The sequence below is a fragment of the Drosophila bipectinata genome, chromosome 4 (genome assembly GCF_030179905.1).
Source record: "Drosophila bipectinata strain 14024-0381.07 chromosome 4, DbipHiC1v2, whole genome shotgun sequence".
In the NCBI taxonomy this organism is placed as follows: Eukaryota; Metazoa; Arthropoda; class Insecta; order Diptera; family Drosophilidae; genus Drosophila; species Drosophila bipectinata.
The window spans coordinates 667,278-689,649 of record NC_091740.1 but is presented as its reverse complement, the minus strand read 5'-3'; the positions used below and the strand labels follow the sequence as shown (position 1 = coordinate 689,649).

At 46.5% G+C, this 22,372-nt stretch overlaps 1 protein-coding gene across 7 annotated transcripts in view; it reads left to right on the top strand.

Moving 5' to 3' along the window:
* Positions 1-22,372, top strand: part of LOC108121638 (glutamate receptor ionotropic, kainate 2) — a 270,475-nt gene that overhangs the window by 49,293 nt on the left and 198,810 nt on the right. The window lies entirely within an intron of this gene.

Sequence of the window (22,372 nt, the reverse complement as noted above, 5' to 3'; positions counted from 1 at the left end):
TGTCGTATTATTTTGCCAAAAATAGCTCTCATGTCGAATTTGAACTCTCTAACTCTAAAAACACCAAAGTTATACCATTTCCGATCAATCAGTTATATGGCAGCTATAGGATATAGTCGGCCGATCCGGGCCGTTCCGACTTATAAAGGCCGTACTGCGTGCAAAGGAAAGAAGGGTGTGTGCAAAGTTTCAAGACGATAGCTTTAAAACTGAGAGACTAGTTTGCGTAGAAACAGACAGACGGACAGACGGACAGACGGACATGCTCATATCAACTCAGGAGGTGATCCTGATCAAGAATATATATACTTTATAGGGTCGGAGATGTCTCCTTCACTGCGTTGCACACTTTTGGACAAAATTATAATACCCTCTGCAAGGGTATAAAAATTAACACGGAAAGGAAAAGTTTAAAAAAATCAGCAAAGACAGATATAGAATTGGAAATTTAAATGGATTTAGAACTCATCAGAATAACATTATCAGAAATAATGGCAAAAAGACCAAAAAGAGGGAGAAAAAAGGAACTTTATGGGAACGAAAAAATAAAAAATGTAGTCTTCAATGGTGGAACAATTTTACGAAAACTTTGCAAAAATTATTAGATATCAACATCTTGGCAAAAAACTAAAATTTTTAATACAAAAATTCTAAATGAAAAAAAACAAGAAAGGAAAGCTAACTTTGGGCGGAAGTTGAAGCAGTTTAAGCCGGATATATATCGCAAACGTCGGATATAGTTGGCCTATCCTTATGAGAATATGATAATATAACCCAATTTATTATAATAACAAAACTTAAAAAAAAGTCCTAAACTTCTTTCTTCAAAAATACCAAAGTTGATATTTCTACCAAAAACCATTTCCGATCGCTCAGTTATATGGGAGCTATAGGATATAGTCGATCGTTATGAAATTTGGTAGGTGGGACTAACTGACAAAAAATATAATCTGTACCAAGTTCCAGCTTTCTATCTTAAAAAACACGAAAGTTGGGTAATTTCCTTGGGTAAGTTTTATGGCAGCTATAAGATATAGTCGGCCGATCCTTATGAAATTTGGCATGTCGTATTATTTTGCCGAAATTTAAAACAGTTTGAAACAGTTTGGCCTTTAATATAATCTACTGTTCTTTTTGCAATTTTCTTCTAGCCCCCTATGAGCTCAACTGTGTATTTCTTCTATTATTAGAGCTTTAGCTTCTTCGTTTTCCACGTCTTGTAGAAAGATTCTTGTAAAAGGAATGTGTTTCTATGAGGTACAATGAATTCCTACCGCAATGTTAGGTGGAAAATACTCTCTTAATATAGAGTTTTAATTAAATTTTCTGGTGTGTCATATTCAATTCAATGTCGTGTCCTGTCAAAAATTGTCAGTGACTCATGTATTGTATACCTCCCCGTTGTTAATAACAGTTGTTGTTTAAACTGATTTAACGGTTTACGGGTCTCTTGTATTATATTTTCAAAACTACTTTCAGTTGAATGCTGTGTTTTTTGATCTGAGTCTGACTGGTCTGTTTGTTCTATATCGCTGGTAATATTATTTATCTGAATTCGAGATTGAACTTTTTACAACTTTTGTTGTACCGGGCTTAGATATTATTTCCGGTGTAAACCGGGCTCGGGATCCTGAGTTGGCCTGTCCTTTCCGTTGCAGGACCACGCCTGTTGGTTGTGAGTCTGGAGTCCGAGTGGCGTGCGCCAGACTTATCCTTCCTGCACTTCCTAGCAAGGCTACGTGCCGTGGCCAGGAACTGGTCCAACTCGTCTCCTGTCGCCTAGGTCTTTCCACGGAACTGTCCTTGTACTGATCTTTCCTTGTCTCGTTCGTTCTCCTTACGTTTGGCTGTTGGACTCTCCAAAGGCGGTCCTTCAACTCAAACAACCGAATCCTTTTTAGAAACGCTCTAATACTTGATTGGCGGACTCTCCACAGGCGGTCCTCCAACTCAACGCTACAAGCTTCCTAAAAAGACTCGTCCCGAGCCGCTCCATTGGGCCTCCTTTTATACCCTCTGGTTAATCCTCCTGGATTCTGCTCTACAGATCACGCCACTTTCCCGTTGGCGGGCTGCCGTTACTCCTGTTTCCAAGATCACGCCACTTTCCCGCTGGCAGGTGGCCATCCGTGCGGCCGTTGCCCCTTTCCGTTCGGCCGCTGACCCCTGCTGTTGCTATGCGACGTGCCGCTGGCCTCCTTCGCCTCCCCTGTTGCTCCTTGCTCCTTTGCTGCTCTCAGTCCTGTCGCCCATCCTGAACTCCGCTGCGCGGCGGGCTCATGTGCTCACCGTTGGCTCGGGAGCCGTTACGTTCCACGTTGACTCCGTCTTCCCACTCGATGATGGGGCTCTGCCCCTCACTGCCCTCACTGCCTTTCCATTCGTCCACTGGTGCTCCGGGGAGCGTTACGTTCCACGTCGATTCTGTCTTCCCACTGGGCGATGTAACCTTGCATTTCCATTTGTCTGCCGGTGCTCCGGGAACCGTTACGTTCCACCTTGATTCCGTCTTCCCACTGGGCGATGTAACCTTGCATTTCCATTTGTCTGCTGGTGCTCCGGGAACCGTTACGTTCCACGTTGATTCCGTCTTCCCATTGGGCGATGTAACCTTGTCTTTCCATTCGTCTGCTGCTGCTCCGGGAACCGTTACGTTCCACCTTGATTCCGTCTTCGTACTTGATGGTGAAACCCTACCCCTCCCCGTTCGTATTGGTCCTTAGCCTATAGCCTATTTTTTTTTTCCTTACTAACCAAAAATTTTTTTTTTTTTTAAATACCTTTTTAATTTTTTAATACTAACCCTATATTTAATTTTTTTTTTTTTATTGTTTTTTAATACTAACTATGCTAACCCTATTATTTTTTTTAACCCCACCCTTTTATTTTTTATAAATCCTTCAATACTAATACTTTTCTTTAATTTAATAGTACCCTATGTACATATATATATATATATAAATTTTTTTTTTTTTTTTTCTTTTTATACTAACTATGCTAACCCTTTTATTAATTTTTTTTTTCTTTTTTTTTATAAATGTTTTACTACTACCCTATATATATATGTATATATATATATATATTTTTTTTCTTTTTTTTTTACTTTGCTAACCCCCCTTTTTTTTTTTTTTTTTGTTTTTGCTCTAACTACTAACTTTTTTCTCCCCCCCCCCCTTTTTTTTATCCAATATACTTCTCCATTATTTTTTTTTTTTTTATTTATATTTCTTCACTTTCTTTTTTTCCCATATTTATTCAGTTTTTTTCTCTTTTTTTTTTTTGTTCTTAACTCCTCCTCACCACTCTTACTCCTTTGGCGCCTTCTCTCACCCGGAAGCATGTGGCACCCACCTGTGTCAGGATGCACCACCTTCCGGGTTTCCCTCGCCGTTTCGTCAACGCGGCCTTCACTCTTGCGCCAAGCTCCGGCACCTCTCGCCCGCCTCCGTCCGATGTCTGCCGCTCCAGCACCGGTCTTGTCGGCCGTTTTTCTGGGCATGACACCTGCCGGGCCAGCGCAGGCCTCCGCGGCTCCGGCCACACCCACGGTCCCTTCTCCAACGGCTGCTCCTCTCTCCGCTCCTGCGGACGTGGGGTCGGGGGCACCGCAGGCCACGGCGTCGACTGCCGGACCCTCCTCCAACTCGGGGCCGCCCTGCATGGCTTCTCCTCCGGTCTTTCCGCTCTTGGGCGTGGCGTCGGCGGTATCTTCGCCTTCCATTTCGCTGCCTGTCGCACCCTTCCGGCGGCGGCCCTTCTCCTCGCAGTCTCCACTATTTTCCGGGTCCGCCGCTGCCGTGCCGTTTTCGCTCTCGCCCTGACCATTGCTCTCATGCGTCCATCGATGCGCCGCTGCCTTGCCTCCTTGGTGCTCCTCCGTCGCATTTTTGCTATAACCCTGACGCGGGCCCTCGCCATGTCCTCCGTGGCTTTTATCAACGCCAGCCGCCGGCTGTCACGCTCTACGCGCAGGTGCAGGCCCCATTCCTCGCTCCTGCGCCGCCGCTCCACCTCGAAGGACCCGACCGGGATGCTTCCTCCTCCTCCTGCCGCCCGCCGGACCATCCACTCCGACCTTGCCTTCTTGGCGTCCCAGGAAGGATCGCCGACGATTTCTATGTCGCTGTCGTCGGAAGACACTATTATTGAGGCACTTGAGGACATTGTTGCGGCTGAGTGTTGATTTCGAATAGCTCGAACATCTCCCACGTCTCCACTTATATAGCGAATCCATTTCCCGTTGCTGGAAATGTCCCGCTAATGCTCCCGTTACTTGCTCTCCTCCTCTTTGTGGGGTTTTTTTTTTTTTTTTTTTTTTTTTTATTTTTCCGTGTGCCCGTTATGCGGATACGATGTATTTATCTCGCTTTCGTTATTCCTTTGCTGTTTCTTCTGTGTCTTGAGCCTTCAGCTCGCTCACATGGGCTCTTTTCTCCCTCCTTGTCCTGCCGTGTCGTAACGTGACAATTACTGGAGAAACGAAATCCACCACCGTATATGGCCCGTCATACCGAGGGGCCAGTTTCGCCGCGAATCCTTCAGCTGCCTTTGATAGGTGGTGCTCCTTTGCCCACACTGTTTCACCGACCTTTGGGCTCCACTTCCGCCTTCTCAAGTTGTAATGTCGCGCCTGGTCCTGGGCAGCTCGCTCCATATTCCTTCTTACTATCTCGAATGTCTCCTTGAGTCTCGCCGCGTTTTCCATGGGTGTTCCTTGTTCGGCTCCCGTGCCCAACACATTCTCGTCGAACAGGGCTCGCGGCATCCTTGGCTCCCTGCCCTGCGTTATAAAACACGGCGAGTACTCCGTGGACTCCGAGACTGCGGAATTTACCGCCAACATTAGCTCCGGCCAGTGTTCGTCCCACTTCCTTTGCTCTTTCCCAGCGAACTGGGCGATCATTGTTTTTACCGTCCTGTTCGCTCTTGCCGTGGGGTTCTCCTGCGGCGTATATGGTGCGGTGAACTGATGGCGTACGCCGAGTTCTCCGAGGAATTTCTTGAAGCTGCGACTGGTGAACTGCACCCCGTTGTCCGTTATTATTATTTTCGGTACTCCATACCGAGCGACAATTCTCTCCCTGAATGCCTTCTGCAGCGCCTCTGTTGTTGCTTTTCGAAGAGGCACTATCTCCGTCCATTTCGAAAACCGATCGATTATCACCAGGATCATCGTATTGCCGTGTTTCGACCTGGGCAGTGGGCCTACGAAATTTGCACACACCGTCGCCCATGGCTCCTCCGGAACCTGTGTCAGCATTTGCCCGGCCATCTGCATCTGACTGGGCTTGTACTTCAGGCACGTCTCGCATCTCCTGACGTATTTCCGGATGTCCCTCTGTATCCCTGGCCAGAAATACCGGGCGGCCACTCTGGCTATGGTTTTCCTTACGCCCAAGTGTCCCGCCGTTGGTGCGTCATGATTTTCCTTGAGGACCTGCTGCCTCATCTCCATCGGCACGCACAGCTTCCATGACGCCACTTCCTCGCTTCTGGCTCTATGCGGGACGTGGCGGTAGATCAAGCCGCCCTCTTCCACGTAAACCGGGAATTTTTGTGGGCTTGTTGTCATCTTTTTCTTCAATGCGCTTATCCACCCGCATTCTTTGGCAACCACCTCCATGGCTTTTCTAAATTTTTCCTTTACCGGCTGGCGGGACAGAGCGTCGGCAACCACATTGAGCTTTCCCTTCCGGTAGCTGATGACGTAGTCATACTGCTGTAGTTTGAATACCCACCTCGCTATTCTGCCAAGTGGGCTCTCGATGTTATTAAGCCACTTCAATGCCATGTGGTCCGTGATCACGTCGGACTGGTACCCCTCCAGGTAGGGCCTCATTTGCCTTATCGCCCATACTATGGCCAGGCACTCCTTTTCCGTTGCGGAGTAGTTTTTCTCGGCCCCAATCAACGTTCGACTCGTTCGCCCTCCTCGGTGTCCTGGGTCAGGACCGCCCCGACGCCGTAGTCGCTGGCGTCCGTTTGCAGCACGAATTTTCTTTCGAAGTCTGGGCACGCTAGCACTGGATCCTCCTCCAGCCGTGACTTTAAAGTCTCAAAGGCCTCTTGGTGCTTGGTTGTCCACTCCCACTTTGTTCCTTTTCGCAGAAGATCGTTCAGGGGCTTCGCTATTCCTGCGAAGTCTGGGACGAAACGCCGATACCACGATGCCATCCCTATGAACTGGCGCACTCCCTTGACGTTCGTCGGGGGTTGTAGCTCTGTAATCGCGGCCACCTTTCCCGGATCCATTCCCATCCCTTGGCTTGTTATCCGGTGGCCCAGGTAGAGCAGCTCCTGCCTGAAGAAATGACACTTTTCCGTATTTATCCGCAGGTTTGCCGCTCTCAACCTCCTGAATACCTCTTGTAGATTCCGCATATGCTCCTCCATGGTGCGTCCGATCACTATAATGTCATCCTGATACGCGAATGCGTGTGGAGCCATATCCGGGCCCATGACCTGGTCCAGGGCCCTTTGAAACGTTGCCGAGGCTGAGTGCAACCCAAAAGGCATCACTTTCCATTGGTATAGACCCTTCCCTGGAACGGTGAATGCGGTGAATTTCCTGCTGCTTTCCTCTAGGGGAATCTGCCAGTACCCATCCTTCAAATCGAGACTGCTGAAGAACCTTGCTTCTCTCAGCTGCTCCAAAATGAAATTTATGCGAGGCATCGGGTACGCATCTTTTATTGATTTTGCATTAATTTGTCGGAAATCCACGCACATCCTCCATTGCCCCGTTTTCGTTTTCACCATTACGATGGGTGAACTGTACGCGCTATTTGAGGGCTCGATGCATCCCTTTTCCAGCAATTCCTCCACCTTTGAGTTTATCTCCCTCTGAATTTTCGGATTTTTGGGGTAATACCGTTGTTTTATGGGAATGTCGTCCTTCATCGTGATCCTGTGCTGCGTTATGTTCGAACAGCCCTTCTGGCCTGCGAACGCCTCCAGTTCCCTTTCGATGAATCTTTTGACACGTTCCTCTTCCCATTTTTCTGGGCATCCGGCTACCGCTACGGACAGTCTATCCTCCAGACAGCCGGCCCATCTTTTCCTTTTGGGTATTAAAATCCGGTAGCCTGCGCACGTCAAGGTTGTGCCAAACTCGCTGAGGAAATCCCATCCTAGCACCAGATTGTCCTCCATGCCTGGCATCACCAGCAGGTTTAGGGTTTTTGTGCGATCGCCGAAACTTATCCTGGCTTGGAGCACGACGCGTGTCTCCGTATGGCTTCCATTAGCCAGCTTCACTCGTCTCCTTGTTGCGATTCGTTGCCCGGTGACCTCCGGCCTCTCCGCTAGCTCTTCGGAGATAAAACTCGCCGTTGCTCCTGTGTCCAGCATGGCCTTTATCTCCGTGCCCTCGACCTCGATGGTTGCCGTCATCTGCTGCTCCTCCTCGGATAGTCCTCCTATTAATTTTGAGAGGCAGCACCGTGCGATCCCGGCTCTTCTCCCTGTTGCTGAGACCGCTGCGCGTTTCCCGCCCTCTGGCAGCATTCCGTGTTCCTTCTCTGTTCCACCCCTATTGCGCCGCACATCTTGCAGAACACAATTCGTGAGTTCCTGCACCCGCTGGCCCAATGGCCCATGCCACCGCATCTGTTGCATGCTTGAGCTGGGCTTTCCACAGAACCCTGCCTTGGCCCTGCAGCCCACTGCTGACTAGGCTGTTGCGGAGCCGGCCTATGCTGGGTCTCAGGCTGCCATCTCGGCATCCAACTTTGGTTCGTGCTGTTCTGTCGCTCCGGTGGGCCTTGGCGCAGTTCCGCTCTTTGCCACCTCGGTGCCCATTGTGTGTTTTGGACGGCCTGGTGGTGGAACTCGTCCCGTTGCCCTTTCTGGGTCCATTGGTCCCTCTGGTACCTTGCCGCTTCACTATGCTGCGGTTCTTCTCTGTTCCACCTCTCGTTTAGCGGCTGACTGTGGCTCCACCTTTGTTCTGTGGCCACTTGCCTGTTAAAGGCCTCTTCCTCCTGCGCTTATTCCTCAAACTCCTCTGCTAGGCCCATCACCTCCTCTAACGACGCGCAGGCGTATGGCCTTATGAACATCTTCATCCTTGGCATGCAGTTTTCGACGAGCCTCTCGATCACTTCTTTCGTGGTTTTGGCTAATGGTTTCAGTAGTGACTGAAGGTCCACCATGTATTCTTTGAAAGGCTCTGCACGACGCTGCTTCCGTTGGCGAACTTGGTCCGCCAACTTTTCGAAGTATCCTTTCGGCAGGAAGAAATTCTCAAAGCTTGCCTTGAACCTCGCCCATGTTGGCCATTCTTCGTCGTTCATGATGAACCATCTTTGGGCCCTGCCCTGCAGTAGTTTTGGCATGGCTCTGGGGATCGTGTTTATGTCCAATCCGTATGTCTTTGCGGACCACGTTACTCGGTCCAGGAACTCTAACGGGTCCCCTGTACCGTCGAAACGAAACGACCAGTCTCGCACTTGTCTGGCTACTTTGGCGTAATCCACCGGGGCCGGAACATACTTCCTTGACTGCGGCTCTATGCTACTTCCCATTCTTGGATCTGGTACCGCCAGGCTCTCTAAAAACTTCTCGGTTTCGCCGGCTGCTCTCTGCCTGGGGGTTGATCTTTGTCCAAATCTTTCCTCTAGGCCGTGCGTTAACGCCAGTACCTCCTCTTCCTTGGATTCGTCGACCCACCTCGCCACTGAGGATCTCATTGCTTCCACAGTCCCGTCTGCTGGTAGACCGAGCTCTCTACACACTTCGCTCAGCTCCTCCTTTCTCAATGTGTAGATCCAATTCTTTCTTCCCATCTTTCTGCTACGTTATTTTCTAGGCTAAATGCAATCACGAAGTTTGGGCGCCAGGTGTAACGAACTGTTATTTCTGCTTCCACTCGCCCCAATTTGCCGCGGCTAGCTCACAGAGTTTCGCCCAAACCCAGAAAATAATACAAATAGCTTTCCGTTGTGCAGTCTCTTTATTCTCTGCTCTTTCTGCTTACAATGGTGATTTACGCGGGTTCCCGGGAATGACCCTTGGTGTACCCTTGGGGTATCCTTCGGCCGTCCTGGTGATCTCCTCCGTTGCTGGTGTTTTCGCTGTTGCTCTCGTTGCCGGGGTTCCTCTTCGTTGATCCGTCGTCAAGCCTTCCACCTCTTTGACTTGGTCTGGCCTTCGGCTATGCACTGAAAAGCCTCCACTACGTCGCCGGGGATACCGCGCCTACGCGCTGTACCGCCGGGCTCGGGAGTTGGCGGGCTGTAGCCTCCGCTACACCAGGATGAACGCCGTGCTCTGCGCGCCAGCGACACTGGTTCGGGAGATAGCTACTGACTGTCGCCTCTGCACCACCAGGGAGATGTGCCGTGCATGCGCACCGGTTCGGACCTGGTTCGGAGTGTGCGGCCTGCAGTAGGCTCCGCTACGCCAGGAAAACGCCGTGCTTTTCGCACCGGTGCCACTTGGGAGTCGCCGAAGTCTTGTCAGTTTCCGACGGGGTCGGAAGTCGCCTGTCCAGGACCGTATGTCACGCCTCCCTTTCGGCCGGGTGACCACCGCGCGTACGCGCCAATGGGCCCGGGTCAAGAGCTGCTCGGTGGGTGATCGGTGCCTCCCCGATCGCGTTTCCTAAACGGGCATGAGTTCCCGAGTCGGCTTATCCGTGTCCTGCAGGACCACGCCTGTTGGTTGCGAGTCAGGAACCCGCGTGGCGTACGCCAGACTTGTTCCTTCCTCACTTCCTTGAAAGGCTACCTGCTTTGACCGGGAATAGCCCAAACTCGACTCTGATACCCTGTCGCTGTCGAGGAAACCAACCGACGCAGATCCTCTCTCGTCCTGTCCTTCTCGTCCTCCGGAGCGAAACCGGGCTCGGGATCCTGAGTTGGCCTGTCCTTTCCGTTGCAGGACCACGCCTGTTGGTTGTGAGTCAGGAGTCCGAGTGGCGTGCGCCAGACTTATCCTTCCTGCACTTCCTAGCAAGGCTACGTGCCGTGGCCAGGAACTGGTCCAACTCGTCTCCTGTCGCCTAGGTCTTTCCACGGAACTGTCCTTGTACTGATCTTTCCTTGTCTCGTTCGTTCTCCTTACGTTTGGCTGTTGGACTCTCCAAAGGCGGTCCTTCAACTCAAACAACCGAATCCTTTTTAGAAACGCTCTAATACTTGATTGGCGGACTCTCCACAGGCGGTCCTCCAACTCAACGCTACAAGCTTCCTAAAAAGACTCGTCCCGAGCCGCTCCAATGGGCCTCCTTTTATGCCCTCTGGTTAATCCTCCTGGATTCTGCTCTACAGATCACGCCACTTTCCCGTTGGCGGGCTGCCGTTACTCCTGTTTCCAAGATCACGCCACTTTCCCGCTGGCAGGTGGCCATCCGTGCGGCCGTTGCCCCTTTCCGTTCGGCCGCTGACCCCTGCTGTTGCTATGCGACGTGCCGCTGGCCTCCTTCGCCTCCCCTGTTGCTCCTTGCTCCTTTGCTGCTCTCAGTCCTGTCGCCCATCCTGAACTCCGCTGCGCGGCGGGCTCATGTGCTCACCGTTGGCTCGGGAGCCGTTACGTTCCACGTTGACTCCGTCTTCTCACTCGATGATGGGGCTCTGCCCCTCACTGCCCTCACTGCCTTTCCATTCGTCCACTGGTGCTCCGGGGAGCGTTACGTTCCACGTCGATTCTGTCTTCCCACTGGGCGATGTAACCTTGCATTTCCATTTGTCTGCCGGTGCTCCGGGAACCGTTACGTTCCACCTTGATTCCGTCTTCCCACTGGGCGATGTAACCTTGCATTTCCATTTGTCTGCTGGTGCTCCGGGAACCGTTACGTTCCACGTTGATTCCGTCTTCCCACTGGGCGATGTAACCTTGTCTTTCCATTCGTCTGCTGCTGCTCCGGGAACCGTTACGTTCCACCTTGATTCCGTCTTCGTACTTGATGGTGAAACCCTACCTCTACCCGTTCGTATTGGTCCTTAGCCTATCTCCCGCGGCCCCCCCCAAATGATTGGCCATTGCTGTCTTAGCGTGTGAGGAGGCTTATTCTCCTCACAACAAGTAACTGGTTTATTATCTTAGTTAATGTGAATTTTTTCCATAATCTGGTTGAACTAATTCAACTTCTGCTATTAAATTATCTTTTAGCTCGTTAAATGCTTGTACAGCTGAATCGTCAAACTGTATTACAACTTTTGAAGACATTCTTTTAGAAATATTTCCATTTTCCCCTCCTAAATATTTAGTTAGAGGTTTTGCTATTTAAGCATAATTTCGGACAAATTTTCGGTAATAGCCAGTTACGCCTAGAAAACTTCAAAGTTCTCTAATATTTTGCGGTATTGGATATTTTGAAATTGTGGAAATTTTTTCCGGATTTGTTTTAATTACAATATACCATAAGATACCATGTATGCAAAAAAAGGGGTTTCTAATTTAAAATTTTTTTTTTTAATTTTGAAAGAAATTTTCATATTTTCTTGTTATTATTTGAATTAAATCCGAGTTATGTTGCTCGATTGTGTTTGAGAAAATTATGACATCATCCATGTAGACGTGACCTGCTTTTCCTACTTGTTCTCTGAGAATGTCATCCATTGCTCTTTGGAAAATTCTGGGTGCACTTGTTAAACCGAATGGCATGCCTAAGTTGGCTCATATTACAGACGGGTCTTGCATCGGGTATCTATCCGGTATTGTGTTTTCATTTAATTTTTTTGTAGTCCATTTAAAGCCTATGTTTTGGGCTACCATCTTCGTTCTGACCTTTTTTGGGTACCACCAATACGGGTGAATTGTAAGGACTTCTACTGGGCCTTATGATATTTTCATTTTCCTCACTTAAATTTTGAAGTTTGTCTTGGACATTTGGGGCTCCAAATCTTTTTGGAGTAACAAAGTCACCTAGAGGGAAAAGTCCTGATGCGCTAGTGGCCCTGCTGCATCCATTATATAGCGAAGCACGCTTCATGCCTCTCTTAAGATGCACAGCGACTTTGCTATATGTTTTTCCTTGGCTTTTCTGGATGGTAATAGCTTCATCAGGAACAATTGAGAATTGTTTTCGGTCAACAGAAGCATGTTCGGATCTTCCACGTTGAAAAACTCGAGAGGCTTTTATTATTGGAGTCCATTCGGGATCGGGAGTGTTCCGAACTTTTGATCTGGCAATAGCGCCCACCGTGGGCTCGAAAAATTTAATCCAAAGTCGCGTCACTAAATTTGAGCTATTTAACAAGCAATAGTCAATTTGCATCAGCTGCCCTGTTGCTCCATTTACAAATCCGTCACTTGTATCTATATTGACGTTTATCATATATTTAGCAGTTTTTTTTTAGATTAATAACATATGGAAAACCCTCTGTTTCAGAGGTTTTCATATTTAGGGCATATCTTAACGTGTTTTCTCTGTTTGGAAAGTGGAAACCAACTTTTCCGACCCAATTTACAGTGGTTTAATGGAATTGTAATTGTTAACTTCTTCGTTAGAAAAAAAATAAATGAATGTTATCATCAGGAAGTCATCATTGATGGGTAAAACAACTTTTTTTTAAGGAGCTCTATATGTGAAATTGTCATGCAAGCCTTAGATAAATGATTCAGGGCTAGAGCAAATGCATGTTCAAAATACTTAAAGTTGCTCCATAAGCTATTTCCTGCTAAAACGCTATAAGGATTAATTGTATATATCGAACATATCCAACTGTCTCCAACTGAGGAAAGCTGTTTTAGATGTCCAAAAACTATAATTGATTTTCCACCAAAACTTAAGTCAGGGCTTCGGAAAATTTGGCGAAGCCTTTGATCCAAAAATAAAACCAACCACAGAAACTTCATCAATTATAATCAATTGGAGATTAATCATCTCGCAATGAATTGTATTTAAATTATAAATTAATGATAATTATCATTGCTTAAAGATCTTAGCCTGAAGCCTGATTAATTGAAAGAGAAAACACTGAATATAGAGTCTGTCCGATACCAAAAGCCGATTTTCCAGTTGGAGCACAAAATAAAACCTTTGCTGAATCCGTAGCACCCGGAAGATTTTTGCTCCCAAGTCACAGACTAATAGATGCTAGAAATCAGTCATCTTTTTCCTACACCGGCTCCACCAACATATTCGTAAAAAATATTTTTGCAAACAACATTATGCATCACATGTGCATAATATTTTCTTTGCATGTAGTTAAAGGACCGAGTTAGCGAGTAAAGGTCATAATGGGAAACTAACGGGGGGAGTTTCACATGTGCATAATATTTTCTTTGCATGTAGTTAAAGAACCGAGTTTAATGCTCATACATACGGAGTTGTGTGAGACCGCTATGAGCATGTCCGTCTGTCTGTCAGTCTGTCTGTCCGTATGTCTGTCTGTCTGTCCGTTTCTACGCAAACTAGTCTCTCAGTTTTAAAGCAATCGACTTGAAACTTTGCACACACCCTTCTTTCCTTTGCACGCAGTATATAAGTCGGAACGGCCCGGATCGGCCGACTATATCCTATAGCTGCCATATAACTGATTGATTGAAAAATTAATTAACATTTTTGTAAGTCCAAAAACAGTGAAAATTGAAGAACAAGATCCACAATTTCAAATGGAGCTGTGCGATTTGCAAACCGACTTACTTCTCCAGTCGGTGATGGACAGCCAAGCTGATTTTTGGAAAAGAGTGCCTGTTGAGAAACGGACTCCATTCTGGCGGCGTTGCCAGTGTTCAGGTTGCCATGGCAATGCAGATCAACGCGTCGTCTTTCTAAGTGTTAGTTTTTGCTTCTTTATACACATTCGAGCGCTGCGTCGCTTTTAGTTTTTTAAGTCACTTATTCTTCAGCAGTGAATCCGTGAACACACAGCATAGTACATACAGTCCACTTCAATAAAATATTTTGGAAACACAACATCGCACTACGTTTCTCATCATAGAAAAGTTTGGTCCTTCAGACCCGGATTGACTGGAAGAATAATTCGCTAGGTATTGCCTTAAATGGAGGAATACAAACTACTGGTTGCGGGCCGCCGCAGACTCAAGAGTACGATCACGAGGATCGTGTCCTTAGCTGAGCGTTTACCTGCAACACAATCAAAGGATGGAATCGAAGTTTTGCTGGAACGATTAGATTTTGCATGGAGCGAATTCGAAAAGCTTGGAGATGCATTATCCGTTCATGATCAGGTCGATGGGTACGTAGATCCAGCCGACGACAACGCAGAATACGAAGCAAGGTACCTGAGGGCAAGGGAGTTCCTTGTCTCAGCAAAGCGCTCACTGGAGCCACAAGCACCATCAACAAGTCAATGCAATGACTCAATGGGCAATGGAGTCGCACTTCTCCAGTTGCTACAACAACAACAACAGATGCTGGAACGTATGGCTGTTTCCGACGCAGCAAGTACACCTATTTCAAACAATGGCGTCGTGGACGCAGAACCAATGCACAATGAATTACCGAAAATTCAAATTAAGCGTTTTGCTGGAGACTACAAGGAATGGCCAGCATTTCGAGACATATATGACAGTACCATTCATAAGAAACGACATCTATCAAATACGCAGAAGTTTCATTATTTGAAGTCACTGTTGACCGATGAGGCGGCAAGCCTTATTGCACATTTACCAATAACAGAAAGCGCATACGAAACAGCAGTTTTGCGTTTAAATGAGAGATACGACAGACCACGCCACATTGTTTTTTCCCTATTGGAGAAATTCACGAAGCTGCCGGAGACCACAAAGATTGATGTATCGGTCCTACGTAAAGTAACTGATGGAGCAAATGAGATAGTTCGAGCGTTGGACGCGATCGGAGAAAACACACGAGATTGCTGGATCATCTTTTTGATTTTGCAAAAAATGGATGCCGAAACACGCCGTAAATGGATCGAGGACAGCCGCGATCTGAAGTCACCAACAACCAACGACTTGTTTAAGTTCCTGGATACTCGCTGTGAGGAATTTGAACTAAGTCAACGCCAAAGCAATTGGGATGGCAAACCTAAGCAGCAGGAAAAGGCAAAAAGACCTATGCATGCCAATGCCATGTTGGCTGTCGAGAGGGGCACTTACGTCAGAGGCAAAATAAACGAGCACCACCTAGCAGGCTCTGCGGACTTCCTGGCGCTGAGTGTTGAGCAACGGCGATCAATGGCAAAGGAAAAATCGCTATGTTTCAACTGTTTGAGACCGGGACATTTTACAAGGCAGTGTGAATCCAAATTCAACTGTAGAACATGCCACGGACGACATCATACGCTACTACATGTACAACAAGCTGCATCCGCGCAAGGCTTTGCAGCAACTACGAACACTTCGCAGGCTACGGTACAGGACGTACCAACTGGAAGGGAGAATCAGCGTAATCAGGACGAATCTCAAGCTACATCGGTGACAGTGAGTCACACGAGCACATGGCTCACAATCGGCTGCATACGGATCAGGCCTTGCAGAAATTACCCACAAACATGGGCGTCGCCAAAGCACGCTACCGACTGCATTGGTATTTGTTCAGAACGCAAATGGAACATATACAAGCTGCCGGCTACTATTGGACAGTGGTTCTGAGTTGTCATACATTTCGGAACGTTGCATTAACGCCCTTGGACTTGCACGCTCATCATCTCGGATATTGGTATCGGGAATTTCTTCCATCAAGGCTGAGGCAACCAGAGGAATCACACAGCTGAATCTCAAATCGCGATTCACAGACAGCGCATTAAAGATTACTGCACACGTTCTCAGTAAGATCACGTCGTCCTTGCAGAGAAACAACATCGAACCATCATCACTCAAGGTGTTCGATGGATTCCTGATGGCGGATACCGACTTCGCAGCCGTGGCTCCGATAGACATTTTATTGGGGAGCGACTACGTTTGGAGCACGCTAACGGGCCAAAAGATGCACGACAACATGGGCAATCTTATTGCCATATCTTCGATATTTGGATGGATCATCACATCGGTTGGAGTTAATCCGTCTCCAACAACTACAACGCTATTCTCCACATGCAACATTGATAGTACACTACAACGATTTTGGGAGATAGAAGAAGTCAGCAGCTACGCTCGCAAGGATCCAGACGAAGACACGGTGGAGAAACATTTCCTCGAGACGCACAAAAGGGACAACGATGGAAAGTATATCGTCGAGCTACCATTCAAGACGGCAAATCCGAAGTTTGCAGACACACTCCAAGGAGCACAAGCTCGCTTCATGGCTGTAGAAAAACGGCTAAAGCGCAATCCGGATCTACGAGAGAAGTATGTAAAATTCATGCAGGAATACCTAAGTCTTGGTCATATGACCGAAGTTAAACCATTGAGCAACGATTCAGGTAACCTCTTCTATCTGCCCCATCACCCTATAGTTGGACGAAAACTTAGGGTCGTATTCGTCGGGTCATTCAAGGACGCAAATGGAGTGGCTCTGAATGACACACTACACGTTGGCCCGAGCATTCAGCGCAACCTTTTTGCTGTTTGTCTCCGCTTCAGAATGTATAGATATGTATTCTCCTCAGACATTGTCAAAATGTTTCGCCAAGTTTGGGTAAGCACCGATCATCAAGGCTACCAAAGAATTCTATGGAGAGAGCATCCATCTGCGCCTTTGAAGCACTACCAGTTACGCACTGTAACTTATGGAACAGCTTGTGCGCCCTATCTGGCTGTAAGGGTATTGGAGCAACTGGCACAGGATTACAGAGACGAATATCCAACTGCATCGAGAATTCTTCTAGAGGATTTCTACGTCGACGATGTACTCACTGGAGCGAACCGCGAAGATGAGCTACTAGCAAATAAGAATGAGCTATTACAACTGATGTCACACGCCAAATTGGACCTTGACAAGTGGGTATCCAATTCATTACTAATATGTAAGCCCGATTCCAGAGACGCTATCAGCACGGGAAACGCACGAGTACAAGATTCGATAAAGGTTCTTGGAATTTACTGGAATCCAACCGACGACACGCTGATGTACCAAACCGGCTTGACATCAAATCCGAGCTGCACCAAAAGGCAAATCCTCTCAGATGTTGCACGTATCTTTGACCCACTGGGCCTACTATCGCCGATTGTGGTACAATTCAAAATCATGTTCCAAAGGCTATGGTTATTGGATCTCGATTGGGATTCGGAGCTTCCACCAAACATTGCCGAACCTTGGCTCAAGTGCAGAGCAGATCTCGACACGCTACGAAAATTGCAAATACCACGATTTGTCCTTAGCAAGGAGGACTCCATGGAGCTACACGCCTTCTTCGATGCATCGACCAAGGCATATGCTGCTGCTGTTTACTGCAGGTGTCGAAACCAGGACGGAACCTATTCGGTTTCGTTGATGGCTGCCAAAACCAGGGTAGCACCACTGAAACAACAATCCTTACCTCGACTAGAGCTGTGTGGAGCGCTGCTGTTAAGTCGCCTGGTACGATCACTGAAGGAAGGACTACGACACAAGGAAATTCAGGTTATTGCATGGTGCGATTCAACTATTGTTTTATCCTGGCTATCATATCCACCATCGAAGATGAAAACTTTCGTCGCAAATCGCACTTCGGAAATTCTGGAAACGTTGCCACGACATACCTGGCACCACGTAAGCTCAAAGGAGAATCCCGCCGACTGCGCATCAAGGGGAATGACGACTTCCCAACTAGTAGAATTTCACCTGTGGTGGAACGGGCCACCATGGCTGCTCAACGATGACGAGTACACGGCTAAAGTACAAAACTCTGAAACTAGTTCCAAGTTTTCAGACCATCATGCACAAGACGAATTGAGGACCACAGCCATGCTCACTCGTGAGAGGATGGACGACTCATTTTCAGCGTTCGACGACCTTGTTGAACGCGTCTCATCCTGGCAGAAGCTGGTACATACCGTGGGCTATGTTCTACGCTTTATCCGACGACTGAAAAAGACACGAAACCGAGCGGAATCAACCACACTGTCTTTTGAGGAGATCAAGGCAGCCCGACTTGTATGCTTGAGAAACGCACAGGCGTGCTTTGGAGAAGACCGAATGCTTCTCCAGACGAATCAACCACTGCGAAACAGGTCGCAATTATCAAAGCTTGCACCGTTTATTGGTTCGGATGACCTACTACGAGTTGGCGGGCGCTTGAGACAATCTAAACTACCGGAAGAAGTCAAACACCCGATACTGCTGCCGAAGGCTCACCGCATTACGAAGCTGCTCCTGGAACACGAACACTGGGTAAACTTGCACCCAGGTACATCGGCACTATTTGTAATAACTCGTCAACGTTATTGGATTATTGGTGCACGAAATCTGATAAGGAAGGTAACTCACAACTGTATCAGATGCTTTCGTCAAAGGCATCATACTACGCATCAACTCATGGCCGATTTGCCAAGTATCCGAATCACACAATCGCTTCCCTTTGTCAACTCTGGATGTGATTACGCTGGACCAATAGTTCTTAAGGATCGAAAGGGTCGCAACGCTAAGAAGTCAAAGGGATACATATGCCTTTTTGTGTGCCTCGTCACTTCAGCACTACATCTGGAACTCGCTACTGACCTTAGCACAGAGGCATTTCTAGCAGCCCTCAGAAGATTCATGTCTCTACGAGGAAAATGTGCACAGATCTATAGTGACAACGGTAGGAACTTTGTCGGAGCAAAGCGAGCACTGGATGAGATGCAACAACTTCTGGCATCTACAAATCACAGAGACCTGGTCTCACAGACTCTGGCAGACGAAGGCATTCACTGGGTTTTCATTCCACCGTATGCACCTCACTGGGGAGGAAAATGGGAGTCCTCCGTTCGATCAGTCAAGCTGCATCTGCGCCGCATCATTGGCAACACTATCCTGACGTTCGAGCAGATGCACACCTTACTAGCTCAAATCAGTGCAGTGGTAAACTCGAGACCATTGTACTATACACCGGACACCGATGTCACATATCTATCTCCAGCACATCTGTTGATAGGCAGATCATTTACAACCATTCCTGAAGGGGACCTGAGCCACATCCCTGAAAATCGACTTGACTACTGGCAAGGCGTTCAAGCACTCTACCAAGGATTCTGGAAGCGCTGGCACCAGGAATACCTTACTACGCTACAACAACGTCCCAAATGGGAAACACCGCAGCCGAATGTGGAATTGGGAACCGTCGTCCTCATCAAGGATTCGAATACTCCACCAGCTTCCTGGCCACTGGCAAAGGTTATCGCATCGTACCCTGGAGCTGACGGTATGGTTCGGGCTGTCAAATTGAAAACTGCTACAGGAGAAGCAACTCGACCCATAACCAAGATTGCTATACTACCTTGTTCAGAAACGATGTTTCAGGGCGGGCCGGGATGTTGAGAAACGGACTCCATTCTGGCGGCGTTGCCAGTGTTCAGGTTGCCATGGCAATGCAGATCAACGCGTCGTCTTTCTAAGTGTTAGTTTTTGCTTCTTTATACACATTCGAGCGCTGCGTCGCTTTTAGTTTTTTAAGTCACTTATTCTTCAGCAGTGAATCCGTGAACACACAGCATAGTACATACAGTCCACTTCAATAAAATATTTTGGAAACACAACATCGCACTACGTTTCTCATCAGTGCCCATAGATCAATACCCAATTTTAAAAAGTTCGATGCTTAAGTTGGAGGCTTGCTTTGCGAGCACATATGTCTGTGAACAAGCTTTTTCCCATATAAAAGCTATTAAAACTGTATATAGGAATAGACTAAGTGATATGAATTTAAATGATATGTTAAGAATAGCTTTAAGTAATGATACAATCAACTACGAAAAATTAATAAGTTAAAATTTAATAAAAAATTAAATGTACTGAAACTGTTTTTGTCAGTGTATTCTTTTTGCTCGCACATTCTGTCTGGCTCGTGGCAGCGACGCTGGTGGTTGTTGCTGTAATTTGTTGTTTGGCCAAGCTTCGGCTCCGACCGTTAGATTTCGTGCCCATCTATGCTTTAAATACAATATTTGACTCCTGTGTGCCATGGAACAGATCAGATCAGACTTACGCATACAACGTTTAATCAGTTTATCTTATTTTCTGTCCGTTTTTTTCTAAGAACAACTTATTATCTGGTCTTTTAAGGTTAAAACCCATTTATTCGCCAGGCCCCGATGGAGTACCAGGCTGTGTGCTAAAATACTGCGCCTGGGCTCTGTGCAAACCTCTTCTAAGACTTTTCAACTTATCAAATCGAGGAAACCTCGATTTTTAGGAACCCCTCGAAACCGATGTAATTTACACAAACTTCAGCAAAGCATTTGATTCAGTTAATCACTCACTCTTGTTGAGTAAACTGAATATGCTGGGTTTTCCTAAAGACCTCTTAACGTGGATCTCCAGCTACTTAGATGGAAGGACACAGAGTCTTATTTAAAAACATACAGTCCCGTCTGGTCCGTGCTACATCTGACATCTAACACCGTTATTATTTACGCTTATTATGTAAAGCTTTGTCTTCAGTACAAATCCATCTCTGCCCACTGCAGTCTTCAGTCTGACCTTAATAACTTTCAAAAATGGTGTTTAGTCAATGATCTAATACTTAATGGATGAAAATGCAAGCATATGTCTTTTTATCGTTCTTGCCCTCTGCAAGCTACTTTTTCTATTAATGGGATTTCCTTAGAAAAATTAACCCAGGTTAATGATCTCGGCATCCTATTAGACATCAAACTTAAATTTGCCGACCATATTTCCTTAATGGTTAATAAGGCTTAAGGAGTCCTTGGTTTTATTAAAAGGTATTCAAAAGAATTTAATGACCCCTACATAACCAAAACACTATTCATTTCTTTGGTCCGTCCTATATTGGAGTACGGTTCATGTGTCTGGAGTCCCCAATATGGTGTACATAAGGACCGCATAGAATCCGTACAAAAGAACGTTTTAATATTTGCACTTAAAGGTCTATACTGGGATGCAAATCTTCAGCTTCCATCCTACAGTAGCAGACTTTTGCTTATAAACTTACCTAGCTTAGGTAACCTTATAAACGGGGTTTATAACCTTATTAACGGGGATGTAGATAGCCAGCATTTACTAACACGCCTAAATTTTAACATTCCTAATAGAAGGGCTAGAAACTTTAATTCTCTATTCCTTAGCCATTGTAGTTTGACATATGCACAGCACGACCCTTTTAGGGTCTTATGTTCGAACTACAATGGTCTCTACCTTATAACTTCTCTCTCCTTTCCTTCAAATTTTAAGTATAGAATTTTAAATTTCCTTACTAACTCCTCCTAGCTACATATTACAACTTTAATAATTATTCGTTTCTCGGGCGCCCCTCGGTCGTCTGGGCCTCTAAGCTTTATGATGAAAACAGAAATGCCAACTGATGCTCCAATTGATGCACAAGCCATTTTAAATTCTGAAAGACCGCGACAAAAAATTTGTGGAAGGGGAATTTGAAACATTATTTTGCAGTTATTGAAACGCATGGTAACTTAACACAGGTATTTAACTGAACTATCTGAAATGAACCAAATTTTGTGCTTGGATGATAGAAGGTTATTACATTTTTTTTATTTTTTCAGTCTTAGAAAATGGGTTTATAATAAAGCTATGATAAAGATCGGCCAACTATTTTGGTCTTTATATTATTCTTTTTTTTTATTAAAAAAAAAAAACTACGCAAGTTTTTATAATTCCCTTAGTACGACCATAGCCACATATAACCACAGATTAAAAGGCTATCATTAAATTTGTTCTTCAGATATTGTTAAGTTTCCAAGCCTTTTTGGTAGCCGTCAAGCTCCCAGTTCCAATAAAACAATCAAAGCGTTTTATTAAATTTCTTTATTGATATATTTGCGGAGCCGGAGCGAGGGTTCTATGGCGGTAGTCTAAATTGGTGTGATGAGCTTAAGGCAAGTGCAGCTTCGTGGTCTTTTAAGGGTAAAACCCATTTATTCGCCAGGCCCCGATGGAGTACCAGGCTGTGTGCTAAAATACTGCGCCAGGGCTCTGTGCAAACCTCTTCTAAGACTTTTCAACTTATCAAATCGAGGAAACCGTATCGAGGAAACCGAAAGGGACGTATCGCACACCATGGCCGAAAGAAGATAGGCACAGGGAGCTAATGTCGCATATACGACAAACACACAAGGACGGATCATGCATACCGCAATAACGGACCGGACAGATAAAACCGGACAGTGGTAACCCTGTGTGCCTTGCTGACTCTGCCGGTAATGGGCGCCATTTGGTTGGATAGGTAGATTTTGAATTCTCGAAATTTTTTCGCGTGAAACAGACTCATTGAGCAACGATCAAAAGAACGAGCGTAGAAGTTCAGTAAACCAAAGAAACGGCTTCTACTCTTACTGTTCAACCCGCGATACCGAAGTGGAAAAATCGGCGATTATAAGCAACCCGGCTTTACTGACCGTTGAAACC